The sequence below is a fragment of the Anser brachyrhynchus genome, assembly GCF_964034855.1.
Source record: "Anser brachyrhynchus genome assembly, chromosome: Z".
Classification (NCBI taxonomy): Eukaryota; Metazoa; Chordata; class Aves; order Anseriformes; family Anatidae; genus Anser; species Anser brachyrhynchus.
The window spans coordinates 1,224,713-1,239,294 of NC_137697.1; the positions used below are offsets into that span (position 1 = coordinate 1,224,713).

Genomic DNA, 14,582 nt, shown 5'->3' on the forward strand with positions numbered 1-14,582 from the left:
TACAAGGAAAATATTATAAAAATACTAACTCAACAAAAGACCAAGTACACAGATTGAACTTTACAGACTTAAAAAGGGGGAAAAAATGAGCCATTACTGTATCCCATTGGACTTTTTTTATTCTATAGTCCATTATGTGTGTCTTCTGTACATTATGCTCATCCCACACCTCATTAGTTAGGCATTTCAGTGCTTGAGAGTCTAAACTATTGTGTATCACACAGAGAAAAAAAAAAAAAAAGACCAAGATAACATGAATGTCCAAGGCCCCTGGGTTACCAAAATCTATTCAGTGTAAGCCATACCATTATGAAGTAAAAATTAAATAATAATAATAATAACAATAAAGAACACAGACACACACTTTTTTTTTTTTTTTTTTTTTTTTTTAACCAAAACATCCTGAATTCAGCAAAGGTTTGGTTGTGGGGCTGTGTACAACAAAGAACCAAGAGTCTGAAGAAATAGCATTCACCTTTGCATTCTTCAATACTAACCCTACTTGGCCAGTGCCATGGGTCTCTTGCTTAGCTAAGGTAGTCTTCACACTCTGAACCGCCTTCCCTATTTGGTGTTGGGACTCCCACTTGTATGTGGCTGCTTTCCTTTGTATCTCTACAGATCCTTTACTTTGACATTTTTTCAAATGTGTTCATGTCATGCATTCAGTATCTCACTTTCCAAGTTAACACAGTCTTCAGTGTGTCAGGCATTTTGTCACCACTATAACTTGTCTCAAGGATGTATTATGAATGAACAGTCTCACCAAATATGCATGTTCGCTCAGGCAAAAGGGGCTGAAGAGTGGACCTGGAATGACAATCCCATTTTGATGTCATTAGGAATTTCTTGTGAGTAGAGCTCTGACCAGGTCATTGATTCCCAAACCAATCTTTCCATTCCGACTAATTTAAATTAATGTACCTGGTGAAACACCTTTAGATTCTTCTTTAAAGGAAGAATGCATCTCCCATGTTTCTGAGATTATCAGTGGGGTCTAAAGAGTGGGCATATAAGATGAAAGAGACAGTGATGCACCTGACTATTAAAAAATTGATCCTATTTGACCTCAAGTTCATAAACATTAGATCTGATTTTCATTTCTTACATGTGGAGTAAAATAGTAGTGCCACTCTCCTGTAAAACTGATAGAACAAGAATTGTGGACAACGTAGGGATTCTTATATAATCTTTTTGACATGGATAACATGCTGACTTTCACATCTAATTTTTTATGTTTTTTAATTACTCTCTGGTTGGTGATTATATATACAAGATAAAGAATGTTTGAAGGCTTCTATAGTAATTAAGTTTCATCTTTTTAGACTGTTCTTTACATGTAAAGGTAATTGCTTTTAGATGTTATAAATCTTGTGTAAAATTCCTCAAGCAATAAACACAAGCTGTATCTTAGTAATTGTCTATTGACTGCACATCCCAGTATGAATTAATTTTCAATTACAAACTTCCTTTCTTACTGTATCAGGTTAAAAGTCTGCATTTTGAACACGTAGATATTCTCATCTTGTGTAGATTTGTCTCACATTATGCTAGAAAAAAGAGAGAGAGATTCATTGTGCAACCATCAGACTGAATATCAATGTAGCATGACAATAACAGTATAAGTCAAAACTTAGATTTCCTCTGCAAATTCCCAGACAGCAACAAAGACCCATTGCCAACCTTAATTATTTTTATTGCTACTACATTATGCTCATCTCTTCTGCTTCTTTAAAAGTTAATGGCTTGATTAAGAAGAAGACCTAAATTCAATGAAACTTCCACAACAATCACAACTGAAGTCCATCCCTACAAGCCTAGTTAGAAGTATTTTAGATAGTTAAGTACCTAAATTACCTAGGCGGGGTAAGTAATGAGCTATCACATCTCTTTTTGAACCAGAAATTGGAGACAATAGCAAGACTTTCCCAAGTGTTCATCTGAAGTTAGGTGCCCTGTCTTCTGTTGCTTTCAGAAATGTTCTGAGTTACCCACTTGCTTTTTTAGGTGTGGCTGTTCTAATTACAGCAGCTAAATACTATTTTCAAAAGACAAAAAACACACCCAGCACCACAAAGTCAGGGGAGTAGCTCTGCAGGTGGTATAAGGAGTGCTGAGGGAGGTGCCAAATATCCTCCCAGCACAAGTCTGGGGGAGAGCTGCTGGCGTTGGGCCTGAAAACAGGCAGCTGGCCTAATGGAGAGTGTCAAAGTCACTCCAAGGGGAGATGCAAGAAGTACTGTTCTGTTTCAAGTGTAGGAAAATGCCATAATGGATTTCTGCTGTCAGAAAAGGTCTCTGTCCATCCTTCTTATACCTCTGCCACAACAACAAAGTCCCATTGTCCCTTGAGCAGACTCTGGCTGCTGCAGGACCCTGCGCTGAACTAATTTAATTGATTAAAACAGCACGAAACTACCCACTCTTCCCTCTCCCAAGATATTTTGTCCCATTTTAGTGAGATAGATTAGCTCATGCAAATGTCCTAAGAATGCCAAAGCCAGGACCAAAAAAGGGCAGGTGAAAACACCCAGAAGGGGAAGGTGGATGGAGCTCCAGTCCAGAGCCACGTGCGAATGCTGATGTGAATAGGCAGGATTTCAGACATCTCAGCTTCACTGCCACCAACAGGTTGATGCAAGCCAGGGCCTGGGTAGCTTCTATGACCTCCCTCTGCATTCATTCCCTAGAGGACTGAGGCATCCTGAGTTTACAAAGGTCTTATACCACTCAGGGAGAGGAGACCAATGGCATCTCCCCGGTGCCCATATACAAAGGGATGTGGGCACCCCCTATTTTCTGTGTCTTATCTGAAACACAATGGAGGTGTCTTAGATACCCCAAAGGAAGCTAAAAAGGCCACGGACATCAATGTTTAGGCACCAGAATCTATCTATCAGTGACCCAAGGTCACTGCCACTAAAAATTCAGTAATCTCAATGGCTTTAAAGGGGTGTATGGAGTCCAAGAAAACAATTATCAGGTTTTCATTAACACATAAAGCATGAAAGAACAAGGGTATCTTCATAAGCAGTTTCAAGGAAAATCATGCTGAATGCTTTAAGATCTAAAATAAACTAATATATAAAATTTCCTTCATATATATATATATGTGCTCCGCACATCTGCATTTCAGATTTCTGAATTTCTACTTAGGAATGTTAATAAGTTTACCAGGTTCAGTGTTACCAATTTCCTGGTGCTAATGGGGGAAAAAAAAAAAAAAAAATAGACCCTCCTTCCCCCACTTCCACATATCTGTAGATGATTTTACGTTTATGCATTTATTTAACAAGGGATATTTTTCTATTCTCTGATACTGCTGTAACTGCAAATAAAGAAAAGGAACAAAATGTCTGGTACTCCTACCTGTAGGAATCCTGAGAATGGGACTGAAGAGAAGGTAATGTTACAGGCACATAAAATGAACCTTGAGCATTTTACTTGACCACTGCAACATGAGTAGCACCATTAGTGAGAAATGTCCTTCTCCTTCTTTCTTTTTCTTGTATAAGATCTGTCCTTCTGTTTGTGAAATAAAGACTTCAGCTAATAGTGCCACCAGATGGGCCCTTTGTGGTACTGTATTCCCTGAGTGATATCCTAATGGCAAACAGAGGAAAAAGAAAAACCCCAAACTTCAGCATTTCTGTTCATTTCATCCTATCTTTTCATCTGTGCTCTGGAATTCTCTCTCCAGCAAGAAACTGAAGGCTTTATAGTGTCTTACATTTAAAGGTGAAAAGACCTTGGTTTTACTTGTCAGTACAATAACTTAGTGGCTTGCAAATTTCTCACTTGAGGTTAATTGTATCTTCAAAGCGTGTGACCCACATTGCAGGCAGACGGAATAAAACGGTTCTGTATACGTTTAATGGATTTATTTAAAAGGATGAGCAAGCAAATGTTCACTTAAAAGTGCCTATTAGTGAACTAATATACTACATTTTTACTAGGATAATTAAAGATTGAACAACGCAATGGTCAAATTGAGGTCACAATTAAAATTAAATCAGTAAATCAATAGACTCAGAATGATCAAATCACTACATTAATACAATACATAATGAAATCGAATTATGAGGTTGATAGCAGATGAAATTACTGTATGAAAGACTTTGGCTTTTGTTGAATTAAAGAAAGAGATATTTTTCTTTCAGTAAGACCCTACCATGTACCAACATGGTGTTGACCTAGCAGGTAAAGGAAGCAAATATCTACATATGTGGCTCTGCCAGTCTCTTGGCAGTTTTTCCTGGGGGAAATCCAACAGACAATAAAGGAGTCTTGACTTAGACTGAAAAAAATAGCTCCTGTTGGGTGATTTTAACAGTACCTCCTCAACTCTCACCACTATTAACACATTGCTGTAGTTGTTCTTAATTACCACGGTCTGGTTTTACAGCATAACATAGAATTTCCCTAAGGGCTTGAAAGAGAATTGATGATTTAGCCATATGTAACTGTGGCTTTGGGATAACAGCCGCTCTCCTACACAGAAGAATCCATTCCCTAAAACAGCAACAGTTTTGTGTTTATTAATGTTTCTGCCTTTGGCAATAAGAAAGCACGGGAGAACCATACTTATGTAAAATATTAGATTTCATAAGGATTACTTTTGTTTGCTCTGCCTTTGGAGTCAAAAAGCACATCAACTCAACTATTCTGAATATTCCACATGGTCTAGTGCTTTAGTCAAAAAGTTAGTGTTAACTTTTAAGGTTTAGTGTCATGGAAGAATACTAAAGAATCAACTTACCTGTCTCTGTCTGCCACACCAGCTGTAGCACAGGTAATGTCCCAAAGCAATGAAAGGCCTTTGACAGAGAGGTATGATGTCAATATTTCAGGCAATACAGCAGACACCAGATCTCTGATGAAAAATTAAATAAATAAATATACACCAATGAGATTAATATATTATTTCCAATTCAGCTTTCTTTTTATAGCTCATTTTTAGCTATTCTGAATTTAATCTGCACTTGTTTTTTCTAAGATAAAAATTCAGGAGCAGAAATTAACAACTAATTTTAACAGCTTTTCATCTCATGATGCACACAAAAATCTTTTATATTTTTATTATCATAAGTTCTATATATGATTCAACATTTGGAGTGCTCTCTCTATTCCCTAGCTCAACTCAGATTACTTATGGTGTTAACAGAAAAAAGAGGAGGTCCAAAAGCACAGCTGTTAGCGACCCCACTGAAGGCATCTGTGACTACAGGATGAGTGCGGTCTGATTTAGCTGTCTCTATTTGATAAAACTAATTTATCTACCCAGAAGGACAGAGTTGGTCTGAATCAAAGCTGAGATGGCCCAGCAGAGGACTGCAAACATGGCTACAGGACCGGAGCATCTCTCTTATGAGGAAAGGCTTAGAGAGCTGGGTCTGTCTAGCCTGGAGAAGAGAAGAGGGGATCTTGCCAACAAATATCATAAGGAAGAGTGTCAAGAAGATGGGGGCCAGTCTCTTTTCAGTGGTGCCTGGACAAGAGGCAATAGGCACAAACTGAAACAGAGGAAGCTCCATCTCAACATGAAGAAAAACTTCTTTACTGTGCAGGTGACTGAGCTCTGGCTCAGGCTGCCCAGAGGCTGTGGAGTCCCCTCCTTGGAGATCTTCAAAAGCCACCTGGACGTGTTCCTGGGCACCCTGCTCTGGGGGTCCCTGCTTGATTGGACCAGACAACGTCCAGAGATGCCTGCCAACATTAACCACCCTGTGACTCTGTAACCGATCCTTCAAACATCATCTCTATTTTCTTAAAAAGCATTCCAGACTTTCCAGCCGTCTTCACTTTAGAGCTTTAGTTCTAACCCTCAAAGCCCTTTGAGAAGGTAGCCTTTGCTCTCTAACCAGTGACAAAGCCTTCTCAAAGACTTAATCTCAGAAGATGTGAAAAGGGACATTACTAAATACCACCAAACTGTCCTTTCCTTAGCTGACTGAAAAGATTTATTTTATTTTAAGAGAAATTATGGAAATGTTTTGGTAAAAACACTGATTAGTATTTTAAATGTTATTTTCCCCAGTTATTTTTACCGATCCTACTAATGATCTATTTTAACTGTTTTAATAGGTTATTAAAACACTTTCAGAAAAATGGGTAAATGTAATATTTTTGTCTGAACACTACAGGAATAATTCTTAAAATATTTCAACTGTTAGGCAATGGGCTTGGGAAGCCAATTGCTAAAGACAGGAAACACATATATTTCTTTGCACAAGGGTGTTATTGAGTTGATCAGACAGATTGTGGTCTTGAAATGGGAGTCTCCACTGACAAACTCAAATTGCAATCCCAAATTAGAACACTGGTTTGGTGTTTTATTCTGGACCTGTCTCTAGTAGCAACATATCCCTTTGCTGTATTCCTGTAAATATATATATATATGTTTGGTAGTGGCTGCAGTGATTTTTTTTGTAGAGCTGTAGCACAATTTTGAGACAAGTCCCCAGATGATCTCCACTTACTGTTCACCAGTTCAGTTATCAGAGCAGTTTAAAACCCCACAGAGGATAAAGAGGAGACAAAGCATTTCTTGGTCAGGCACTAGCAAAGAACTTCAGATTTCTCCAAGACAACATACATTACTACATGAACTTGGGTAGTTCACGCAGGTTGTATCTCATCTCACCTAGCTATGGTATCTAGTCCAAGCCAATCAAATGGGCTCTGTGTGCCCATCTATTTCAAGACTACGTGCCTGTTTCTGCACAGAATGACTGTCTGTGACAAAACGCACAGCTTTTAAGACCGTTAAAGTGCACCGTGGTTCCCTGCCCATCTCCCTCTAATACAGCCCTATCAGTGGAAAGTTTCACTCCCATGTTTGTTTCAGATCTGTTCTTGTTTTAGAGAGATCCCAGCCCAATAAACATACAAATAAGAGAGCCATCCCTGGCCCCAAATGTGTGCTGCACTGTGGGTTTGCTGTGGCCTTGGTGCATCTCACAAGCCCTGCGCAAAGCTGTAAAGAGATTCTCTTTTATCTCCAAGGGGAGATAAGAAGGTGGCAACCTGTGCTTAAGGAGCAGAATGAGCTTAGTTTAATACCACAAACACTACAGATGGCTACTGTAGCTATGGAATGACAAACAGCAATTCCTAAGCTCTACATGGCTTGAATCAGTGGGGGAAAGGAGATAACTCGTGAACTTCCCAAACAAACATCAAAACAGATTTGAATGCAAGAAGGCTTTGTACTATTATATTAAATAAAATCCATGATAGATAGCTAAGTCACAGGAGGCCAGTTGCAAGCCTTTGCTGCTGTCAAATGATTAATTTCAGTAAGAACATCAAAGAGAGGAAACAAGGAAAATGGATGAGATGTTTGCTTCTTAGGAAGAGACAGCAGTGGGGGATTTTGCCCACATTCGAATTGCAGCCCTATGCCCAGAGGCTGCACATAACACATTGTAATTTCCATTGCCTTGGATTCACATAATCTCGACAAATAGTAAAACTCACTTTTCTGCAGAGCAGCAATAAATAGTAGGAGGTATTGGTTTCTGAGGGAGGCAGGATAACAATACCAGTCTGCCCTTCCCCACCCCAAAAATTGAGATTGTGTTTAAGAAATCAATATTAAAAAAGAAGAAAAAAATCTTATGTTGTGATTTACAACTTTCAGCTCTCTCAGATGAAGATGTAAACTCTCTGTAACATAGAGAGAGATTTTCATCTTCAAAAAAATAAATCTAAGATTCTTACATGAATAAGCTGAATCCAGCTGGCAGGGCTTTATAACCAAAGGGCATGGGTGCCTGTAACAATTCTGTCACACTTCTGTGGAAAACACAGTGCCTACAAGACTATTCAATTTACTAAAGTTCTTTGGAAGGTCTAATGGTCTAAAGAGAAAAAAACAGGAATGCACTATGGAGGCTGCAGCATGCCACTGGGTTAATATTCTTTTCCATGGACCAGCGAAGCCTGGGGACAATTGCAACAGATCAACCTAGGAGATGGAACAATTTCTGAACCCTGATTCTAGCTTTTTATTGAACTTCTGGAGATGCTTCACGAAGAGTATAGACTTCAGTGAAGAGAGAAGACAGCAGAGGTTAATTTTATAGTGGAGATCATGGCTGGTTGGCTTTTCTTTTGCTTTTTGTTTGTTTGTTTTTTTTTGTTTCCTCCTCCTTCCCCTTGGGGCACAGAGCTAGACCTTCATCAGAAAGGATGGATATCATCTGATGTTTCTAACAGACTACTGTGGGATCCCATCTGCTCTGTTCATAGGAGTTGGACACAACTTTTCCAATTATTGGATTCTCCCAGATGGGAATCCAGGCTCCCTAATAGCGAGGCTGTGGGTTCCATTCAAGTCACAGGGGCCAAAGGGGCCAAATGTGAAAGATTTTGCATTTCCAATTACCATTACCTTCTTGGCAATAAGATATATAATGCATTGACACAACAACCCGAATTTTAGGGCTCTGGCAATATGTGAGTTTCCAGACAACGCTGTAGTTAGTTACTGTTTGTACTGAGGGGTGTGTGTTGAAAGGCTAGGTAATTCTGAGAGCTGAGTACTTCTGCGACCGGTTTCATGTATGTGAGTTTTGGGACTTCCTTTTGCATATTTAGTAAAACACATAGCAAACGGCAGCCTTAAAACACCCACCAGCAGAGATTCATAGATCTCAAAAGAGAATTAATCATAGCCCTCTGCAAGCATGACCTTCTGTTTGACACAGGCCACAGAATTTCACCCACCACTGTGGAGGGAATTATTCTTTCTTTCTTCCTAACTGAACACTATCAAGCCCAATAACTTGCTGGTGGCTGAATTACAGCTTATTGTTAAGTAAGACATCCAGGCCTGGCATAAACACTCCACTGTGAATTTACCACCTTCTCTGATAAGCTCACGGTGTGCTTAAGCACCTTGACAGAATTCATTCTTTCCCATTTGAATTTATTTGACCTAAACTTCCCACTATCCAGTTCTATTATGCGTTAGTGCACTGAATAGAATACTCATTAATTTTATTTCCCTGGTTAAGATGGTTACAATACCTGCCACACACCAAGCACCAGGGACTGAAACAAGCAGTTTCAGTGCTAAAATATTCTGTCAACAACCATTAGACAGTTCAAAGGCGTTGCTCCATGGCAGGATGAGCTCTAATAGGGCTGTCACAGACAGGCGCCCTGCCCCACCTGCACCAGCCCTCCTGTTCCTGAGCTTGCTGAGTGAATCAGTTCAGGGAGTTCAGCCAGAAGAAACCCAATGCTATCAAAGAGATGGATCAGGTTTCTGTTGGCTTGCTTCCTGAGCTGGGTTGTCACACGGCTAACCAGCACTGGGACAGGGGAAGCCAGCTCTGACGGGCTGAGTTAGGCAGCGATGAACTCAGGCTCTGGGAGAACTGCAGTTGGTTTGCACCATCTCTGGAGCAAGGTCCCACAGCACACAGCGACTGGGAGGCTGCAGCTGATCACAAGGGGACCTGAAGCTGATGGAACCCTGAACTCAATATAGGGCTTCAAAAGAAAATAAAGCCCATGAGAAAACAAACAAAAACAACAAAACAAAACAAAAACCTTCACTGCTCCAACTGGAGATTCCTAAATTAATCTTCAGTACTGGTCAAGGCATTCACCATCATGTGCAGTACTTCTGGTGCAAAAAGAGCATGGGAGGAGTGACACTTTCAAGGTAAAGTCTGAAAACCAAGAAGGAAGACCAGACCCAGAATCCTTCTCCCATAGAGCATGTCCAGAACAACCACCAAAAAAGGCTCCTGTGTCCAAAGTGAACCAGTACAAGATAGACTGATAGACTGGCCTGAATAAAAGTGAGGTATTTTTTATATTCTTCTGAAATATTATCTTTCCCCCTTCCTAAATAAAAGGCTGGAATGTAAAATCAGCTAAGTGCATCATTTTGATACAAATTATACAAATCTTTATATATATATAAAGGCACCATCTATAACCCTGACGTTTCAGATAAAGGCTTTAGTTTCAGTTTAAAATATAAGTTCCCAGTATGGAATGTAAATTCAAACATTTGCTTTATTTTTAAAGTACTGTGTGTTTTGTACTCTGACAGTTACAAATTGCATATATAATTTATTGAGCTTTTTTCTCCCCACAAACCCAGTCCCCAAACCCTGAAAAGACTTCCTAATATTATAGGAGTCTGACTAGAAATACAAAACTTGAGGGGCAGTGGGAAGGAAGATAAAAAAAATAACTGAGAAAAATGACATAGATTAAAATTAAATAAATAGCGGGCAGCAGTTCAAATTGCAAAGTGCTAGGGGTATTAAAAAGGAATCCATCATATGTGCCAGGAAAATGCATAACAATATATAGCTTTCCCATGTTGGTCCTTTTCTTCTAACTTGGGGTCATTTTTTCTTTCCCTTTTAAAGTGAACTGTTACCCAGCTCAAACCCTTGCCAATGAAAAAGGCAAACAGCACAACAAGCAAGAATGAAGCTGTGCACATTTATTTAGTTTTCTTCTCTAAAGACTTTCCCATTGCCCTCATCCTTTTCCCTTTCCTCTCATCCTTTCATTCCCTACCCTCGCACCTCCCTGCCTTCTGCTGTACCAGCACAACAGTTTCTGGTGCTGCTCTGCAAAACAAAACGTCCAAAAATGATAAAATAAATCAGAGAAAAAAAGGTTGCATTGTTTGTTTTGACCCAGATAGTTTCAGAGACCTGCTTTATGCTGGAGCCCCACACAGCTGTATCAACACAGCTGAAGGGACAGCGGGGAACTTTGCAAGTTGGCTTCCCTGCCAAAGAAAATGTAGCATGTAAGCACTCCCCAAGGAGCCATTCAGTCAAATGGTATGCCCATTCTGCCTGGGGAGAACAAACTTTAGGATGGATTCAGTTCAATGTGATTGCACTGCAGCTGGGACCTTGCTCAATGCCAAAGTGTTGTATGATTTTTTCCCCTGATTTAATGTACATAAATGATTTTTTTAAACTAAGTTGCTAACCTAATTTTGACTTTAGAGACTCTAAATGAGGCTAAGAGGAAATTATACAAGAAAAATGGAAGTCCAAGGAGTCATCTAAATACCCAAGACACCGTGTCATGAAAATTACCGTGAATTAGATAAACTCTCAATTTATTACATGCCGGAAACAGAAGAAAAAATTTTTTGTCTCCCTGACCAACACAGAAGTAGACGGCAAGTTAGAAATCCTACCTTTTAAAGACCATTTGTGTATAAAACACCATCAAACTAACCTTCACCAGGGTCTTTTATGAAGCTAAAAATACTGAGCTCCAAGCACTTCACAGGTCTGCAGGCATTCCACCACCCGCAAATGAATGGAAATCTGACTGTATTTCTTGACATCCAGTGTCAGAAATCACTTAAAAGTCCAGCTCAAACACTGGGTCCCATCACACCACCTACAGACCTATTTCTTTCATCACAAACTATTGTTCAGAGAAAAAAAATCACTCCTCCCCAGGTGTTTTGGATTTCTTTGTATCTTCTTTGAAGAAGACAAAGAGCTATACAAGAGCCACCACATGGAGGTCTAAAGCACTTCATTAGCTTTTGCTAGGGCATTACAGAATAGATAGTACTTGATTACTTTAGAGCTTACTCTCTGCCTCTAAGATATTAGTAGGATTCAACACGTGCTTTCATCAGTTTGCCTGGAAAATGCTAAACACCACAGCCGGCTCGACAAAACTATCAGTTAATAGCTGTTGATGCAGTCTATCTCCCTGTCTACAGTTTTGATGGTCAGTAATGCAGACAGGTTGTGGCAAAACAAACCCAATTCCATGGAAACTCAGGATTTACATCATTTTCACATTGCTGTTATAGCGTGTCAGTGAGAACAAGCAGTAAAATAACTTAATATGCACAAAATGAGCAGTCAGCCTGCAAACAGCTGAAAATGATAATGGGTGACTGCATGGACTGCAAACAGGCATGCCAGGCAGATACTACGTCTTCCTACAGCAACAGCACCCTGCTGCAGCAATGTTTTCGGGTTGCTGCTGGATTAGGATTAGAAGCAGGTCCCACCCTGGGTCAGGATGCATCTCACCTGAAGCTGGCAGCTCTAATATTGAGACGTTAAGCTAGAGGTTTTGGTCTCCCTGTGTCATCCAGGGAGAAAAAAAAGCTGCAGACTGTGCCCCACTGTCCCATGGGTCCTTAAATCAGCCCCAGAGATGGGAAAAGCCCAGCTGCTAGTGTGTCCAAGCCTCCACACCCAGCACTGACAAAGGTCTGTACTCCTGCTGCACATCAGAGCAACCCTCAGACTGCCTTACACACACACACACAGGCTCTGCTGGAACATAGCCACCTGCAAATGCTGCCAGCCTGCATCGCCCCCAAGCACGAAGAATAAGGAGGAGCCCTCCCTGCACGTCATGGTGGGACATGCATCACACCCTATTGATGGCCCCACAGCTCTGCACCGAGCCACACTCTGTGATTTTTTTTTTTTTTTCAGCTGTATGCCCCCTCCTTGCTATATCAAACTCCTTAATTTAATTATTCCTTTCTTTAGCTTTTTCTCCCTCCCAAGCCTCCTGTCTCCCCTGTCAAAGCCCCTCCATCACTCCCCAACCTAATTAGCTCCCACAGAACACCTGGGTTCTCCATGCAGGCCTGACATCTTCTGCGCTGCACCAATCCTGGGCTCAATTGTCTCAATTAGGTGCCGCTGGACACCGGGGTACGGCATTAATGTGACATCTGTACAGTTCAGGGAACGTCTGCTCTGCTATGGAGCTTTTCCATCACTTCTTGGCAAGAAAGAGATTATTGTTCCCTTAGCTGCATCCCTGCCATAGCCAGAGGGATCATTCTCTGCCTCCTTGTCTCACATACAGCCACTCAGCTCCTCTGCAGATGTTGAATCTTGGAAAAAATGGCTCCTCTGTGAGAGAGGTGAAATGACAGACCTCCAAGGCTTTGGAAAGAGGAATTTATCGGAATGCTTAGAGCCAGAATTGCAAAGCTGGGTAGAGCAGCTATAACAGTTGCACCTTGATTGAACTCTGCTCTAATCCCAGCAAAATGCAGCTGTTCGCCTTGCTTGGGCTGACTATAAACTTGACGATCTCCTCAAGCTGCATTGCAGGATTTTAAACCTTCATTAGGCTCAGATAGCTTAAGTTGTTTGCAATAAATTGCAGGCCAAGACTTTCAGCGGTAGCACAGAAAATTTACATCTATTAGCTGCTGGCTAAATTTGCCCCCTGCTCTTCAGGACTTTGAAGGACGGTCAAAAGGGCATCTTCAAAAGCTGAAACTGCATAGATAATATTGATGAATGTAAATTTAACGCTAATTACAATAAAAGGTGTAACAAAACAGCTTGTTCAGTGCAGATGAGGAGAAAAGAGGGACAAAGGTTTCCTAGCAAAGATGAAGGCTTGTTTCCTAGATCCAAAATGAAATAATGTTTTTCAACAAGTCACCAATTTAGGCTCATATGTTAGACTTTTATAAAATCCAAGCTACTATTAGACCCTATTTTGTGGATTGGTAGGGGGAAAAGTAGCTAATTTAATTTTATTTGACAGATATCAAATCTAAGAACAGCATTTTTAGTGATATTATGCTGAAGCTAGGAGGCTTATCACTTTTCATCTACCTGTCCATTCTTCCCAGTATAACTGTTGAAGTTGTTAGCCAATTTCAGCTATATGTGGTGAACCAGTGAGGTCTCAAAGACATTATGTGTTTCATGAAAATGAATCTTTAATCAAGAAGGGAGAACTTATTAATTTCTCTGCTGATTAAAATGGCTGTAGTCTGAAAGCAAGAATCATTAAAAAGTGAAGTCGCACCAGACATTTTTATGATATCCTTAGCTTTAGGAAAAAGACAAACACCAAAAATCCCTACCGTCACTATTTGTACTTTAGTAAGCCCCCAAAAATTCAGCCAAGAGTCTACTCAATAACACACTGATTTCTTCAGTTCTTCAGCGCTTCCACTGGTCAAAGAACAAGTGGATATGCTGCGTTATTTTGGGACTACAGAATGACACTTTGGAAAGAAAAATGGCAAGAAAACGCTTTCTTAGACTGGATTTCTGCTGATGTGATGTGGAACTTACTATAAGATTTGAAATAGGTATCCCGAGCTGCAGCACATGTGAGCTTTCCTCATCCTTTAGGAAGAAACAAAATTAAAGAAGAGGTTTTTCTTTGCTCCTGGTGCTGAGACATGAAATCATTCCCCCTAGAAGCAGCACATCATTTTTCATGTCTCTCTGACCAGGTGACCTGTAGGCAGTAATTTCCTTTTGACAGGGGTCTCTTTTACATACTTAGAGGCAATGACACACAACTTACAGTAGAATCCCAGAATCAGTTCTACAGACCTTCAGGGGGAAACTCTTCCTTTTAGAGCAGACTCATGTACAGCTATTTTACGCTGGATTTTTTCTGTAGCTAATAGTATTCACATATACTACAGTTAATTTGATGAACAACACAGCTCCACAAGTTGAAAAAACTGTACTGGAAACTGAATTGAACTACATATATATGTATAAATACATCTGTATATTTTACTGCTTTGGGAGAAGGGAGAAAACCCTAATGCGCACAAT

The 14,582-nt window shown here is 40.1% G+C and overlaps 1 long non-coding RNA gene across 2 annotated transcripts; it reads right to left on the reverse strand.

Annotated features, from left to right (window-relative positions):
• Nucleotides 1–436: 436 nt before the first annotated feature.
• Nucleotides 437–11,391, reverse strand: LOC308185081. Of its 2 annotated transcripts, none has more exons than XR_013943096.1 (4): nucleotides 11,233–11,391; nucleotides 4,760–4,873; nucleotides 3,370–3,603; nucleotides 437–1,550 (listed from the first exon to the last, which is right to left on the reverse strand). It is a non-coding gene; the product is annotated as an uncharacterized lncRNA (long non-coding RNA). The 2 variants fall into 2 exon arrangements; XR_013943097.1 differs by having other exon boundaries at nucleotides 11,192–11,391.
• Between the last annotated feature and the right edge of the window lie 3,191 nt (nucleotides 11,392–14,582).